This window comes from Silurus meridionalis, chromosome 2, assembly GCF_014805685.1.
Source record: "Silurus meridionalis isolate SWU-2019-XX chromosome 2, ASM1480568v1, whole genome shotgun sequence".
In the NCBI taxonomy this organism is placed as follows: Eukaryota; Metazoa; Chordata; class Actinopteri; order Siluriformes; family Siluridae; genus Silurus; species Silurus meridionalis.
The window spans coordinates 3984117-4000760 of record NC_060885.1 but is presented as its reverse complement, the minus strand read 5'-3'; positions in this window follow the sequence as shown (position 1 = coordinate 4000760).

Here is a 16644-nt window from a genome sequence, read left to right as displayed (position 1 = left end):
AAACACTGCGACCCCCGAGCTCAATGGCGCTGCTGGGAATGTTGTTGTTGAGCCATGTTTCCGTGAAAATCATGACATTACATTCCTTAATCCGTTTGTGTGATGATATCCGGAGCAGCAGCTCATCCATTTTATTAGCAAGAGACCGTACATTGGCAAGGAAGACGCTTGGAATCGATGGTTGATGCGGGTTTAGCCTTAGCTTAGCCCTGATGCTGCCTCGCTTCCCCCTCCTTTGTTTACGGTCTCGCCGCCGGCGCTGTGGTCTCGCTGTCGGCCGAGCTGGATCAGCGGTCCGCGGTGTTCGGACAATTTCCCGAGGGAGTTCAAAGTCCGTTGAAAGTCCGTATCTGTGAGTATTGCCGATGTCTAGTAATGCTTCTCGGCTGTATGAGATGTGTGCAAGCCTGTTCTGCGTGAATAAACTTGCTGTTGATGGAGAAATTGCTGCTAAATCGCAAAATCTGGAGAGACGCTGGGCCTCGCGTTGTGCACGCGCCGCCATCTTGGTTTTATCAGCTCACAGACAATACACAACACACCTAACTCCCCCCCCTGCCAATTCCAACACTTCGGCCAATACACACTGCCCCTTACAGAAGCCCAGGTGAGAATGGAGCTCAGGAAGAGCTGTGTGGCATATTGCTGTACATGTTTGACCTGAGCCTGAAGCTGGGAAAGGTGCCACAGATATGAAAAACATCCTGCGTGGTGCTTGTTCCAAAGACGTCGCACCCAAAAGACCTCGGAGACTATCGACCAGTAGCACTGACCTCGCATCTGATGAAAACATTGGAGAGGCTGGTGCTCACTCGTCTCCGACCTCTGGTGAGCCCATCAATGGATCCACTTCAGTTTGCCTACCAACCTGGCATTGGAGTGAAGACCCAGTCATCTTAATTCTAAATCGGGCTATTTCACAACTGGAAAAGGCTGGGAGCACTGTGAGAGTCATGTTTTTTGACTTCTCTAGTGCTTTTAACACCATCCAACCTGCGCTCCTGAGGGATAAGATGGTGTACATGGGAGTGAACCATCATCTGTCTGCCTGGATACTGGACTACCTCACAGACCGACCACAGTATGTGAGGACTCGTGACTGTGAGTCTGACATTATTGTCTGCAACACTGGAGCCCCGCAGGGAACGTTTCTGGCCGCGTTTCTCTTCACCATCTACACTGCAGACTTCATGTTCAGCTCAGCAACCTGTCACCTACAGAAGTTCTCTGATGACACTGCCATCGTCTGTCTGATCACGGATGATGATGACAGGGAGTACAGAGGACTTATACAGAACTTTGTGGACTGGTGCCAACGGAGCTGCCTCCAGATAAATTCGGGGAAAACGAAAGAACTGGTGGTGGATTTCCGTAGGTAAAAACAAACTTCATCACCAGTGAACATTCAGGGAAAGGACATTTTGAGAGTGGACTCTTACAAATACCTGGGTGTTCACCTAAACAACAAACTGGACTGGACAGACAACACTGAGGCAATTTACAAGAAAGGGCAGAGCAGACTCTTTCTGCTGAGGAGACTAAGGTCTTTTGGAGTGCAAGGAGAGCTACTGAAGACCTTTTTTGACTTTGTGGTGGCCTCAGCCATATTTTATGGAGTGATCTGCTGGGGCAGCAGCATATCTACTGCAGACAGGTAGAGACTAGACAAGCTGATCAGGAAGTCCAGCTCAGTCCTGGGGATTCCCCTGGACACTGTACAGGAGGTGGGAGAAGGGAGGACGGTAGCAAAACTATCATCATTGCTGCAGAACGCCTCTCACACCCTGTATGTAACCGTTACATCGCTGAGCAGCTCCTTCAGTGACAGACTGATACATCCTAAGTGTCTGAGGGAGCGTTACAGAAGGTCTTTTCTCCCTGCTGCTATTAGACTTTACAATCAAAGCTGCTCCCAGTAAAAACCGTAAAAAGCTGTGCAATAACATTACCTGTGTGCAATATTACATGAATCATGTGCAATATTATGTGCAATATTACCCGCAATTACGTGCAATACCACCTTGAAATATTACCTTTTTTTCTCTTCCATTTGTATTTATACATTTTACTGTGTATATACTGTTATTATATTATGTGTATATTCTTTTTTTAATATATTTGCATTTATTTTTATTTCTTTGTTTATTATTATTATTATTATTATTATTATTATTATTATTTCTTTGTTTTTATTTCTTTGTATATTCTTTTTTATATATTTTAATTTATTTTTATTTTTTTAAATTTGCTGCTGTAACATAGAAATTTCCCCACTGTGGGACGAATAAAGGTTTATCTTATCTTATCTTATCTTATCTTATCTTATCTTATCTTATCTTATCTTATCTTATCTTTTAAACAGCTGTAGTGTATGCTACAGGTAGACTCGTGTACAGAAACCTGGTAACCAGTGCACTGATTGGAGTATTGTGTTGTTTTATGTGTTTAATTGAAGCAGTTTTCTGTATCATGTCTTATTAAGTAAGATTTAGATTTTATGACATCAAGGGATAAAAAAAGAAAATCGGCCAGACATATCAGCCAAAAATATCGGCCATCGGCTGCTCTGATTTATAAATATCCGCATCAGCCAGAAAAAAAACCAAATCGGTCGACCTCTAGAATAAACCTTTACAGAGTCTTCTAGATGTTGTTAAATATTTAAATCCCTTCTGCTAAGATGCTCCTCTGTCGATCTCGGATTATGGAGAGTGAAACTTAAATCTGTCATGGGGGGATTTGGATTTATTTATGCATGTTAAAAGAGCCTCTTTCATTTAAAATTTTTATTTACATTATTATAATGAACTGTATATTAACTTATTCGAGAAAAACGAAGATTTGACTGTGAGATTGGTAGTCGAATCAGACGCTTTGAGAAGGCTATAAAGATTCAAAGGTGGTTACACATGGCAGAATACTACAGAAGATACTGTTCTAGATTCATCAACAGAGCGATAAAAAATTCTAGAAACTTCTTCATGCTTCAATAGGAGGAGTCTGATTCGAATACAATATTTCAGACTCCAACTATAGTGATGTGTGCTGGACAAAATTCAATATTACTCCAGAAGAATTGAAACACTGCTATGCTCTGTGGTGGCTCAACAGTTATGTCTTTAAGTTACAGGTCAGCATGGGTTCAAGCCCCAGCACTGCCAACCTGCCACTGTTGGGCCCTTGAGCAAGACCCTTAACTCTTTCTGCTCAGGAGGCACTTCATCATGGCTGACCCTGTGTTCTGAAAAAGAAAAGCATTTTACACTTCAGTAACATACTCTACACTGACAGATGTTTGTGGACGCCTGACCATAAGATTTGTGATTTTTGAACATTGTATTCCATATTTAGTTCCCATTTGTTGTTATAATAACTTTCACTCTTCTGGGAAGATGTTCCACTAAATACAAGTGACTGTGTTTTTCTTTATTTTAATAATTTGGTATTAAAATCAGATTTTAATATGGAGTTTCTGTGGTTCATACCGATTTAGCTCATGTAGCTTTACATTCATTTACCAAACTAGCAGAATATTTTGGTTTCTTGAAACTACTTTGACAATGACATCCTGGTATGCTGAAGAATTATTAACATCCACTCTTCTGGGAAGACGTTCCACTAGATTTTGGATGGTGTTTGTAGAGATTTGTCAGGTAGTGATGTAGGTGAGGTGAGGAGGTCTGAGTTGCAGTCAGCATTCACATTCATCCCAAAGGTCTTCAGTATGGTTCCGATCAGTGCTCCGTAGCAGGTCCCTCAAGATCTACTACTTAAACCCATTAAAACCATATCTTCATGGAACTCGCTTTGGGTCAGGTTTGGGTCCTAGTTCAATAAAGAGAAAATGTAACGCAAACCCATCCAAAAACATTTTGTCTACATATATTTGAAAGTAAAATCTCTATGATTGTGAATATCTGACGTTCATACCGATTTAGCTTGTGTAGCTTTACATTCATTTACCCAACTAGCAAAATAATTTGGTTTCTTGAATCTGCTTTGAGCTCAGAATTCTTTAGAATAGACCTCGCCATGCTAGCTTTGGCCTGTCTCGCTTTGCAGATCGCCATAAAATCCATTGTGCACTTCATTTTCTTCCTGCGGTTTGGTTTATTAGTCTCTCTCTCTTCCACAAGTTCCTCGTTAACTTGAGTGATGAGCTCAATTAGCCCAGGGTGAGCCAGAAACGGCTGACAGCGACCAATCAAGACGGAAAACGCTTCAGTGGCGTCCACGAAGTTCGGCTAATTATGGCTGAGAACGAAACTAATGCAAACTGGGGTCTGGCAAAGCTACACAAACAGACGCTTACAGACGCTAAGAGGTCTGGATGGAATGCTGTGGAATGCTCTTTTCCAGTCTTGTAAAGCAGGACGTGAACCCACCCCCTCACCCCCACCCTTTCTGAACATTAAAAAGAAGTTTTTCTAACAGGGGCAACCACGTACAACACACTCCCCCCTCCTCCCCCAATGGTACCCGTTATGAATGAAGGTACAGATTAGCGTAACGCTAAAGACCACCAGAGCCACGTGCTCCACGGCTAATCAAGAGCAGCTAATGACACGTTCGGCTCAGTAACGCCATTGCCTTTTCACTTTGGCTTTTGTTTTTTGAACGCATGCTTATGATCCTGATTGCGATTGCAGTCATTAGGACTGGCCTCATGAGCGCCTTAATATCCGTTTCTTCCACCTGAGGCAGTGTTTTTGTGATCAGGGTCATTATTTCACACACAGAACTCTCAGTGAAGCACTGATTGGAGTTTCATCTGATTTAACTCTCCAGGATTATTTTTAGGTAAAATCCTAATTGAAGTGGAGCAGCATAGCTTTTTTTTTTTTTTTTGTGGAAAAAAACAGCTCTTTTGTGGAAATCATGTCCTGGACCAAGCTAATAAGTGTCAAGTACGGCTTAGTTCACATTCTGAGGAAAATAAACTATTGGAAAATGCAAAAGGAGCACATGATTTGTCTCACCCTGACATCCTGATTCGCAGGAAATTACATCAACATATCAAATAACACTGTTCATGTATAAGTAAATTTAGTCCTGGAATATTCTGGAAGAGGGCGAAGTCTGCAGGAGCCAAATCTGGTGAGTAAAGAGGGATCACATGGATTGTTCTCACCAACATAATGCACAAGTTGGAGAACGGTTTTATCAATTTTAGGGGTTGAGCTCTTTAAAGGTCTTCCTGATTTCTCGCCGTCTTTCAGTGATATTCTTCCGACGACTCGCTGCAGCGTCGCCGTATGTCAAACGTCTCTGTGGCAGATTTGCCCAGTTTCATGCAAGTAATTTTGCTCTATGTTCTAACTTGCTGTTTCTGATGAAATCACAGATGTGGTTTGAATAGAACCAGTTACACCGTTTTTTTAATACCACCTCGTAAGTTCTGTCCGCAAGTGATTCCACATCAATGAATGAATGAATGAATGAGTGAATAAATTGCGACACTGCAGACTGATTGTTTGCCTCGTAATTGAAGTTTCACCCTTAGTTCGTGCAAATCCTGATGGGGCATTGGTAAAAAGGTGGATAATGCATTAAAAAAACAAATGTAGAAACATCTAAGTGGCTCTTACAGTTCATCAACCTCAGCTAAATTCAGTGCAATTGAATTTTATTTGAATAGCGCTTTTAAAAAATTGAACAATGTCTCAAAGCAGCTTTAAAGAAATGAATAGATTAGAGTATATCTTTTACATTTATATTTAATCAGTCTATAAAAGTTTATCTCTTCTAATTTAACCCTAACGAGCAAACCAGTGGCAACATTGGCAAGAAAAAACTGAATGAGGAGGGGGGGGGTCGGCATCCGAATATCCCAGTTTACTGAAACATTACAACTCCAAATGGTTATCGTCCATGATGCTGCCTCTGAAACATGCTCTTAATCCGAATACACAGAAAAATTTAATACTGATCATGAGGAAACAATGTTATGCCGAGATTACGAGAAAATTAAGTCCTGATAATTAAAAATATAGAAAGTAAGAAATATTACAATGGATTTCCTCTTGGGACTTTTTTAAATTACAGAGTCATATTTTCTATTTATTTATTTTTTTCATTATATTGATCATAAATGAGAGAAACCATGGCAACTAATTTTAGTGTAATGTTCGTTTATTGCAACATTTATTTTCAGCCTACGGCCCTCAATCAAATTCTATTTATTTTGCCCTTCATAGGAACATATTTTGGGAATCTCATGTCTAAATAAAAATTTGTAAAGGGAAAACAGACAGTATAAACCCACAAGGACATTTTTTACACACTATACAGCAGCTGAAAACGCGAGTCCAGGCTTTGATATAGAATAAAAAAATAAACAAAAATTACTTCCTGTCTAGAGTCACAAAAATGCTGCTTGTAAAACAGTTGTTTTCAGGTGAACAAATTGTGGCCAGATATAAAAAAAAAAAACAAAGAAAATAGACAAGGTTCTTAAGTATGTAAACAGGCGAAATCAAGATAGATCTGTGTCAAAAATATCGAAATTGTGCAAACCCTGAGGAACTATAAAGGCAGCGTGATGCAGACGCACTCTTATATAACACACAGAACACACCGGAAGCTTTCCACGGCTTGTGTGTTTTCACTAAAAGCAGGACATTGTGTTTGCTTTTCCCTCCTGAGATCATAATGAATATATGAACTCCACATTCCATGCTAAGCTCTACTCTCGCCTGTGTTGCTTTTCAACGTCCTTAGTGTGTCCCAATGATGTAGACAATGTACACAATCTTGGGTCATGCAAAGTTTTCTGGGAACTCATTATACAGCTGTTGACAGTCATGTGCTGTTACTTTTTGGGACATATTTTAAAGTCTTCATTTCGGATTGAACAGCGTTGCACTTTGTGAAGCACATAGTGCTGTTGAGTTTTAATGAACATCTGCTTTCTACATATACTGTAAAGGAACGTCATTTGGCAGACCTAATGTTATGTATTCTGTCATGTATATGTATATCTATTTCAAATGTCACCGTAATGTCTTTGTATGAATAACAGTGATGAACAGTAATGAAGTAAATGTAATTCGTTACTGTTCTTAAGTAGCATTTTAACTTTTCTGTACTTTACTGAAGTATTTCAATTTAGGGAGACTTGTAATGTAACCTCACTACATTTCAAAGTCAAATATTTGACTTTTTACTCACATTTTGCGAAATCACTCGTCCCTTTTTATTAACGAGGATAAAAATGTAACTGGTCAAACACACAGGAAGACAGGAAGTCACCAATCAGGGTCGAACTGATCACCAATGTACAGTTCAGCATCAGTTCAACAACAAACAGAACATTTAGAGAGGAATAAATGATGGAAGAAACTCCAGACTCGAACTCAACCCACAACACCTGTGAACTTGTATGCAATTTTTTTGATGTAGGTTTTGGGCTCATGATCATTGTAATAGAAATCAATCAGTGTTTGAGTCATTAATATCATTCTATTAATAGATCAGTGTGCTGAAAGTCTTTTCACATAAACTGAGTTGATTAAGCAAAGTGATAATAGGAACATTATAGCTATAATAAATCATAGTACTTTGGATACTTCTGTACATGTAAAGGCAAATACTTTTGTACGTTTACTCAACTGAAAGTTGAGCACTTTTACATTTATTGGAGCCATATTTTAATAAGTTTATCTCTAATCAAATACTTCGTCCACCACTGATAAAAAATTCCAGTCATTATATTAAAAATGTACTTTTTGACAGTTATCAGGCTCTAGATATGAAATGCTGCAAAAAATTTTCTTGTGCAGTTTGCACTTAATGTCTTTATGAAAAATTGATGTCAATGGTTGTGTAGATTTTAACCAACAAGTATCAGTCGAGCTGCCCACAGCTTCCAAATACACTAAAATGCAAAATACTAGAATACGTCTGTCAATAAAATTGGTTTTACTCATAATCTTATTCTTCCTGGGTGGTAAATGATCGATTTCAGGCCACATGTGCCTTTAATTGCAGGATAAATGTATAATATAGAAGATAGAAAAGCTAGCAAAATGACTTTTGTTTTGTTTTGTTCTTGTCCTAAAAGTGACAAATATTGTATAGACCATAAGAGTCATATATACTTTTTAAACATCCCATTCCACATTTAGTCCCCATTAGTCCTTATAATAATATTCACTCTTCTGGGAAGATGTTCCACTAGATTTTGGAGTGAGCTTGTGAAGAGTTATAAGAGATTTATGCAGGAGGCCTGGGGTGCAGTTAGCATTCACATTCAATATCAGGAGATCTTCCACTCCAACCCATGTAAAGCATATTTTCATTGAGCTGGATTTGTACACAGGGGCATCGTCATGATTTAACAGGTTTGGATCTCCTAGTTGAAGTGAAGGAAAAATTTTATTTGACTGCAACCACAAACTTGCACCTTTTTATACAATTGTGTGCCTCCAAACTTTGTGGTAACAGTTTGAGTAAGAACAATGCATGGCTGAAAAATTGTCAGGTGTCCCAATACTTTAATAGTGTAGGTGCGTTTTTATAAAATCACAGCGTATCATAGCTAGATGGGTGTACCTGTGCAAGATATGATTCTAGGATAATGACGATGTGATAGGAGTTACTTAAAAAGAGTTGCAGGATTACCTGAAAACAGCAAAAATAACAGTTAAACAGAGACGAATAAGTTCTGAACTGCAGTCATCTCCATTGCGAAATTTCGAAATAGTCCGGTTGTGTTTGGAAAAAGAATGGTTGCACATTAGATACCAACAGTAAAGCATGGTGGTGGAAGCTCTGTGATATTCGGTTTTGATTTTTTTATTTTAATTAATAAAATACTGGGGAATTAAATGCCATTAAAGGTCACATGACAAGAAATCATCTATAAGAAACATTAAACATTTCTATAGGAATTCAACCGTAAACATCCGGAATGTCTTGAGAAGACATGGCATAGCAATGATTTTGGTGGTCCATCAGGTGGACCCACGTAACCACGTAACTGAAAACGATTTGTCAAGAACAATGAACTGATCCACAATAATGGAAAAAGCTTTTTACTGTAGATGTCTAGAAGCAGTTCTACTTACTGTAGAAGTCTAGAAGCAGTTCTACTTACTGTAGAAGTGTAGAAGCAGTTCTACCTACTGTAGACGTCTAGAAGCAGTTCCACTTACTGTAAAAGTCTAGAAGCAGTTCTACTTACTGTAGACGTCTAGAAGCAGTTCTACTTAATGAAGACGTCTTAAATCAATTCTACTTACTGTAGAAGTCTAGAAGCAGTTCTATTTAGTGTAGACGTCTAAAAGCAGTTCTACTTACTGTAGACCTCTAGAAGCAGTTCTACTTACTGTAGATGTCTAAAAGCAGTTCTACTTACTGTAGAAGTCTAGAAGCAGTTCTACTTACTGTAGATGTCTCGAAGCAGTTCTACTTACTGTAGACCTCTAGAAGCAGTTCTACTTACTGTAGATGTCTAAAATCAGTTCTACTTACTGTAGAAGTCTAGAAGCAGTTCTACTTACTGTAGACGTCTAGAAGCAGTTCTACTTACTGTAGATGTCTAGAAGCAGTTCTACTTACTGTAGAAGTCTAGAAGCAGTTCTACTTACTGTAAAAGTCTAGAAGCAGTTCTACTTAATGAAGACGTCTTAAATCAATTCTACTTACTGTAGAAGTCTAGAAGCAGTTCTATTTAGTGTAGACGTCTAGAAGCAGTTCTACTTACTGTAGACCTCTAGAAGCAGTTCTACTTACTGTAATGTCTAAAAGCAGTTCTACTTACTGTAGAAGTCTAGAAGCAGTTCTACTTACTGTAGATGTCTCGAAGCAGTTCTACTTACTGTAGACCTCTAGAAGCAGTTCTACTTACTGTAGATGTCTAGAAGTAGTTCTACTTACTGTAGCCGTCTAAAAGCAATTCTACTTACTGTAGACGTCTAGAAGCAGTTCTACTTACTGTAGATATCTAGAAGCAGTTCTACTTACTGTAGATGTCTAGAAGTAGTTCTACTTACTGTAGCCGTCTAAAAGCAATTCTACTTACTGTAGATGTCTCGAAGCAGTTCTACTTACTGTAGCCGTCTAGAAGCAGTTCTACTTACTGTAGATGTCTAGAAGCAGTTCTACTTACTGTAGACCTCTAGAAGCAGTTCTACTTACTGTAGATGTCTAAAATCAGTTCTACTTACTGTAGAAGTCTAGAAGCAGTTCTACTTACTGTAGACGTCTAGAAGCAGTTCTACTTACTGTAGATGTCTAGAAGCAGTTCTACTTACTGTAAAAGTCTAGAAGCAGTTCTACTTACTGTAGACGTCTAGAAGCAGTTCTACTTAATGAAGACGTCTTAAATCAATTCTACTTACTGTAGAAGTCTAGAAGCAGTTCTATTTAGTGTAGACGTCAGAAGCAGTTCTACTTACTGTAGACCTCTAGAAGCAGTTCTACTTACTGTAATGTCTAAAAGCAGTTCTACTTACTGTAGAAGTCTAGAAGCAGTTCTACTTACTGTAGATGTCTCGAAGCAGTTCTACTTACTGTAGACCTCTAGAAGCAGTTCTACTTACTGTAGATGTCTAGAAGTAGTTCTACTTACTGTAGCCGTCTAGAAGCAGTTCTACTTACTGTAGACGTCTAGAAGCAGTTCTACTTACTGTAGATATCTAGAAGCAGTTCTACTTACTGTAGATGTCTAGAAGTAGTTCTACTTACTGTAGCCGTCTAAAAGCAATTCTACTTACTGTAGATGTCTCGAAGCAGTTCTACTTACTGTAGCCGTCTAGAAGCAGTTCTACTTACTGTAGATGTCTAGAAGCAGTTCTACTTACTGTAGACGTCTAGAAGCTGTACTTTCACAACAGTCCTAATGTTGGTCATTTGTGGTGCATTAATATTTTTGCACCTATCAATTTTAATATTTAATTTTTAGACAGTTATTTTTTGCAGTGTGTGGTTCACATGGGTTGGAGTGGAAGATCCTGATTGGCCTGTTATAGCTCTGACCTCAACCCTATTAGGATGAATTGGAACGCATACTGCACCCCGAGGCCTCCTCACCCTACATCAGAGCACACATCACATCACCAAACCACACCACACAACACCACAACCATAATATTAGTTAAGATCTCAGAGCATGAGTGATTCATGGAGTCATGTGACCTTTGTTAATATGTCCCTGGTACTCAAACCACTTCATCCCTGCCCTTGATTCTTCTGCTGTAGTCAGTTATTATGATAACGATACATCCAACCCCGGTCAAACTGATGACTCTACGTGTACGTTATGTGAATTACTGAGTGACTAATAATCTCCTCCCTATCAAACTCACCCTGATAAGAACACAATGTTTCCCTTGTTAGGAATTGCAACTGATTTGTAATCTTTCCCTGCACTTCAGGCGTCACAAGAACAATTCATAATTACTGTGATTTGCTGCAGCACAACTGTCAGATAACTGCTGTTATAGAAAACAAATCCATGCCTTCTGGCCAATCAGAATCCAGAATTTTAACAAAATCTAAAACAACAAACTGTGGTAGTCGTACACAAAACTTTCAAAGAAATTCTTAATGCTGCATTTTTTCACAATAATGTAAGAAAATTACATTAAAATGTAAATATGCTATAAATATTTTCTGTTTTGTTTTGCTCCTGTGAGTAGATTTGTTTTGCTGTTGTGTGTCTTTTTATGTTGTGTTTTTTTTTACAACGTTTTTGTTTTGTTGTGGTTTTGTTTTTTTTGGGCTGTTGTGTGTTGTTTTGATGTTTTTGTTGTGGTGTGCCTATTTGTCTTGGTGTCTTATTTTGTATTATGGTGTTTTGTTTTGTTTCCGTGTGTCTGTTTGTTTTGCTGTTTTTGGTGTATTGTTGTGTTTTGTGGTGGTGTGCTTTTTTTGTTTTGTTGTTGCGTGGTATTTTGTTTTGCTGTGTTTTGTTTTAATGTTTTTGTTTAGCTTTTTTGTGTTATTTTGATTTGTATTTTTTGCTGTGTTTTAACTAATGTTTTTTATTACGGTGTTTTGTTTTACTGTTGTGTCTTTTTGTTTTGTTGTGTTGTTTTGTATTGCTGTGTTTTGTGTAGCTGTCGTGTGTTTTGTTTTGTTGCAGTGTATTGTTTGCTTTGCAATTTTTTCGTATTGCTGTTTCATTTTGATTAGCTGTTCTGTGTCATTTTGTTTTGTTGTGGTGTATTGTTTGTCTTGTTGTGGTGCGGTGTGGTGGGGTGTGGTATGTTTTGTTTTGCTGTTTTGGTTTACTTTTGTCTGTCATTTTGATTTGTTGTGTTATTTTGTTTTGTATTGCTGTGTTTTGCTGTGGTGGGGTGTATTGTTTTGATGTGTAATTTTTGTTATTGTTTTGTTGTGGTGCGCTGTTTTTTGTTTAATTTTGTTTGGACTTATAATTACTATTGTTGTTGTTGTTGTCATTATGTTGAGGTTACATTTATGGCATTTGGCAAACGCCCTTATTCAGACAACTGAACAGTTTAGGGTTAAGGGCCTTGCTCAAGGGCCCAGCAGTAGCAGCTTAGTGGTAGTGGTATTGGTGGTACTGGGTTCTCGTATGATCCAAAGCCTGAACCCCTGAGCTCCTGCTGCCTTGTGATCATCTATTATAATGAATTGCTTCTATTAATCCTTTCCATCTTGGACCCAGCGTTCTGTTCATTTAATTTTTTTTTAACAGGTAAATCTGAGAGATAATTTGTTTATGATTTGTTTATGAAACTTCTTGCACTAATATCCGTATCCAGTTGAAGCCCAAAGCTGAGCAGTTGAGGTTCCTCTCAGTGCTGATATTTAATGCGCTGCCATTGCTGGTGTGTTGTGACTTTTACTGAGTGAATCCTCGATCGTTCAGATCGCAGATAAGTTGAGATCTTAATCTTTCGGCACAGGCGCATGACAGCCGGCAGCACAACCTACACATTCTTATCATGTGTTCTCACTTGTCCACACCCTCTTCAGCCTCAGGGATCATACGAGTGTGAAAGCTTTCTCTTTGGACATCATGCACGTGTTTGCATTCTGTACATGAAGGTACACACATGTAAAAGTGCTCGTGTGAAAAACTGTGTCACGCGAACCCTCTCAGTACACGTTTTCACGCTGTGACGTGAGCAAATTCCACAGCCGTGTCTTTATGTAATCATGTATCGCATTGTCTAAACCTGTAACGCAAACTGCTTTCCACATGCTTCCTTTCTTCTGCCAGTTTCCTGTTTATACCTGGGGTAAACTGGGAAGGCACATCACATGACCCATTATTGGGCTCAAGCTTTTTAATGATGAGTGAAAGACTGTTTAAAAAAACGTTTTGTTCACGTATCAACACCTTGGAAATTGGGTTTTGACAAAGAAATGAGAGGAACTTTTTTATGTATGATTCTTGGCTCCTTTGGAGATCACATGAACTCACCTTCAACATCTTTTAAAGCCCAATTTCCCCATGCTAGTTATGCTAACTCTGCTAAATCTGCTGACTTTTCTCATAGTAGGTGAAAAGTCAGAACTTGAAATTATGTAATTTCTTTTGCCCTGTATTTGTTCAAGCTACAAAAGCGGAGGAAAAAAACTAAACAATGGAAGCCCTCCATGTTTGTCCTTTGGTAGCAACAAACTAGCAAGCTTACTGTGATGAGTCATATATATTACATGCTATATATATATATATATATATATATATATATATATATATATATATATATATATATATATATATTTTTTTTTCATCTATGTTCCTCAAACTGTAACCACAAACATAGAGGCACACAGATGCTGTAGAAGTATATTTTCCATTTATTTGAACTAGGAGACACAACCCTATTCCAGCATGACAATGCCCTTGTGCACAAAGCCAGCTCCATGAGGATATGCTTTACATGGGGATGTTGAAGTTGAAGATCTCCTGTTATACAGCTTTGATTACAGCACTAATGTATCGAACACCTTTGGGATGAATGTGAACACTGGCTGCACCCAAGGCCAAGCATCTCTCGGGGAACTACTTCAAGACTGTTGGAAGACCATTTCAGGTGACTACCTCTTGAAGCTCATCAAGAGAATGCCAAGAGTGTGCAAAGCAGTAATCAAAGCAAAAGGTGGCTACTTTGAAGAACCTAGAATATGACATTTTTCAGTTGTTTCACACTTTTTTGTTATGTATATAATTCCATATATAATTCCACATGTGTTAATTCATAGTTTTGATGCCTTCAGTGTGAATCTACAATTTTCATAGTCATGAAAATAAAGAAACCTCTTCGAATGAGAAGTTGTGTCCAAACTTTTGGTCTGTATATATCTTATGGTCTAAAAAACTTTTGTCTATTTTGTGTATCTAACATGATTCAGCATTTTTTTTTCCTTTCTGAGGAAAGTTGTTTTGGTAGCTTTTCTAACTTTTATTTTCTATGTTTATTCCACATTTAAAGGCACATGTGGCCTGAAATTGATCATTTACCACCCAGGAAGAATGTTTACGAGTAAAACCGGCTGTTCTGCCTGAGCCCGGTCAGTCACTCGGCATGTTTACAGCCGTCAGCTTGCAGCTCCGGGACATAAAGCAGAATAAAAAGGTGTTTAAGTGCACTGAATCGTGTGCATGTGTGTGTTTAGGTGGCTGAACACATAAACACAGGAGTAGGGGAACATTTTATAGAGACGGTGTGTGTGTGTGTGTGTGTGAGAGAGTGTGTTTCTGACATCATTAATGAATGTTAGCCCTGATATACACTTCATGTCTCTAAATCCATGCCAGATTTTTCCATCGTTTTTTGATTCTTTCAGAGTGAAAGAAATAATAAAAACAAAGACGAATTTTATTCCTCGATCACAATAAACACCGTGACGCATACTTTTACGCCTCGCTGTCGCATTTGATGTCTTTAAATATTTCCTGAAAAGCCAGTACTTAATGATTGTTCCAGATTCTGGAAAAGAAAGAAAAAAAATCCAGGCAATAACATTATTGCATCATAAAATATAACAGCCAATCAGGTTTCGATATGCAAATAGGAATGATGCAGCAACAATATACCAGAGGAAGGTGACTTTTACATATTGACAGATCTGAACTTCAGGGACTTTTCAAGGATTGTAACAATTTCTGGAACATACTTGTTAATATGCGGTCGAATTCTAATTGGTTAAAGGATGATGACTCATCACAACAGCATTCTAGGGCCAAGTCAAAATTGGAAACATTTTAAGAACAAAGTTGTAGCAATACAAGTTCAAAGTGTTAACGTTTTGAGAAAAAATGCAGAATTGCGATTTAAAAAAGGGAATTTTTTGGTGCATCCATGTAGAGTTATAATTAGTAAACGAACATTTACTTTATTTTAAAAATATTATGACTTTATTCTCCTAAGTTTGACTTTGTTCTCAAAATATTACGACTTTATTCTCGTAAGTTTGACTTTATTCTCAAAATATTATTCTCAAAATATTACGACTTTATTCTTGTAAGTTTGACTTTATTCTCACAATATTACGACTTTATTCTCGTAAATTTGACTTATTCTCAAAATATTACGACTTTATTCTCGTAAATTTGACTTTATTCTTAAAATATTACAACTTTATTCTCGTAAATTTGACTTTGTTCTTAAAATATTACGACTTTATTCTCATATTGCTACGACTTTAATCTCCTAACCTTGATTTTTTTTTAACGTGGCACTAAAACGGCGTCATAAGTTTGATATGTCACTGTAATATCTTTTTTTTTTTAGGGATTCAAACAATTGTGGCGAAGCCTGTATTACTATAGTGATAGTAAAATATATAAAATATTTGTATGAGTTTCAGAATGGTTTAAAATGATTTGCTATGTTGTTTATTTTTGCTTTATTAACAAAATAAAATTGTGTCATTTCCAAGACTTTTTCATTCCACTGTAGAAAGATTATAATTTTATCTAAAATAATTCAGTATGCAATTTCTCATCAATGATGGAACTCTGCTGAATTCATGTTCGATGCTGAGGATGAGTCTTTTGAGTCTGGTTCCTCTCAAGGTTTCTTCTACCATCTCAGGGAGGTTCTTTCTTGCTATAGTCACCACTGGATCGCTCATTAGAGATAAAATAAATCATAAGGAACAAACTTATAGTACATTTATACAACTTTATGACCACTTTATCTCTGTAAAGCTGCTTTGAGACAATGTGCGTTGTTAAAAGTGCTCTAATGGAACCAAATTGAAACATAAACAGTCAACTTGGTTGTGTATTTATTATTATTTTTTATTTAGTTTGTGTATTTATTTCTTTATTTTACAATTTTATTTTAAAACTCCATAGAAGGCATATTTTCTAGCACACCTTACACTCTAAATAGGAACATCACTATTTGATAAAATCATATAATAAAGAAGGATTTTCACTGTCGATTATAGCAGGAATAAAAGGAGATAATAAATATAATAAAAGCAATTACAGATTTTTTTTTTTTAAGATTCATAATAAACTTGGCTTCAATCGTGCTCAATACACAACAATCACACAACAGCGAAGAAAAAAAAACTGATCTATACTACATGGACAAAAATGTTGGGACACCTGACTTTCCTAGCCATATGTGGGTTTTTCTCCAAAATGGTACCACAAACTTGGAGGCACACCATTGTAAATTGTAAGTCTTTGGATGCTGTAGCATTGAA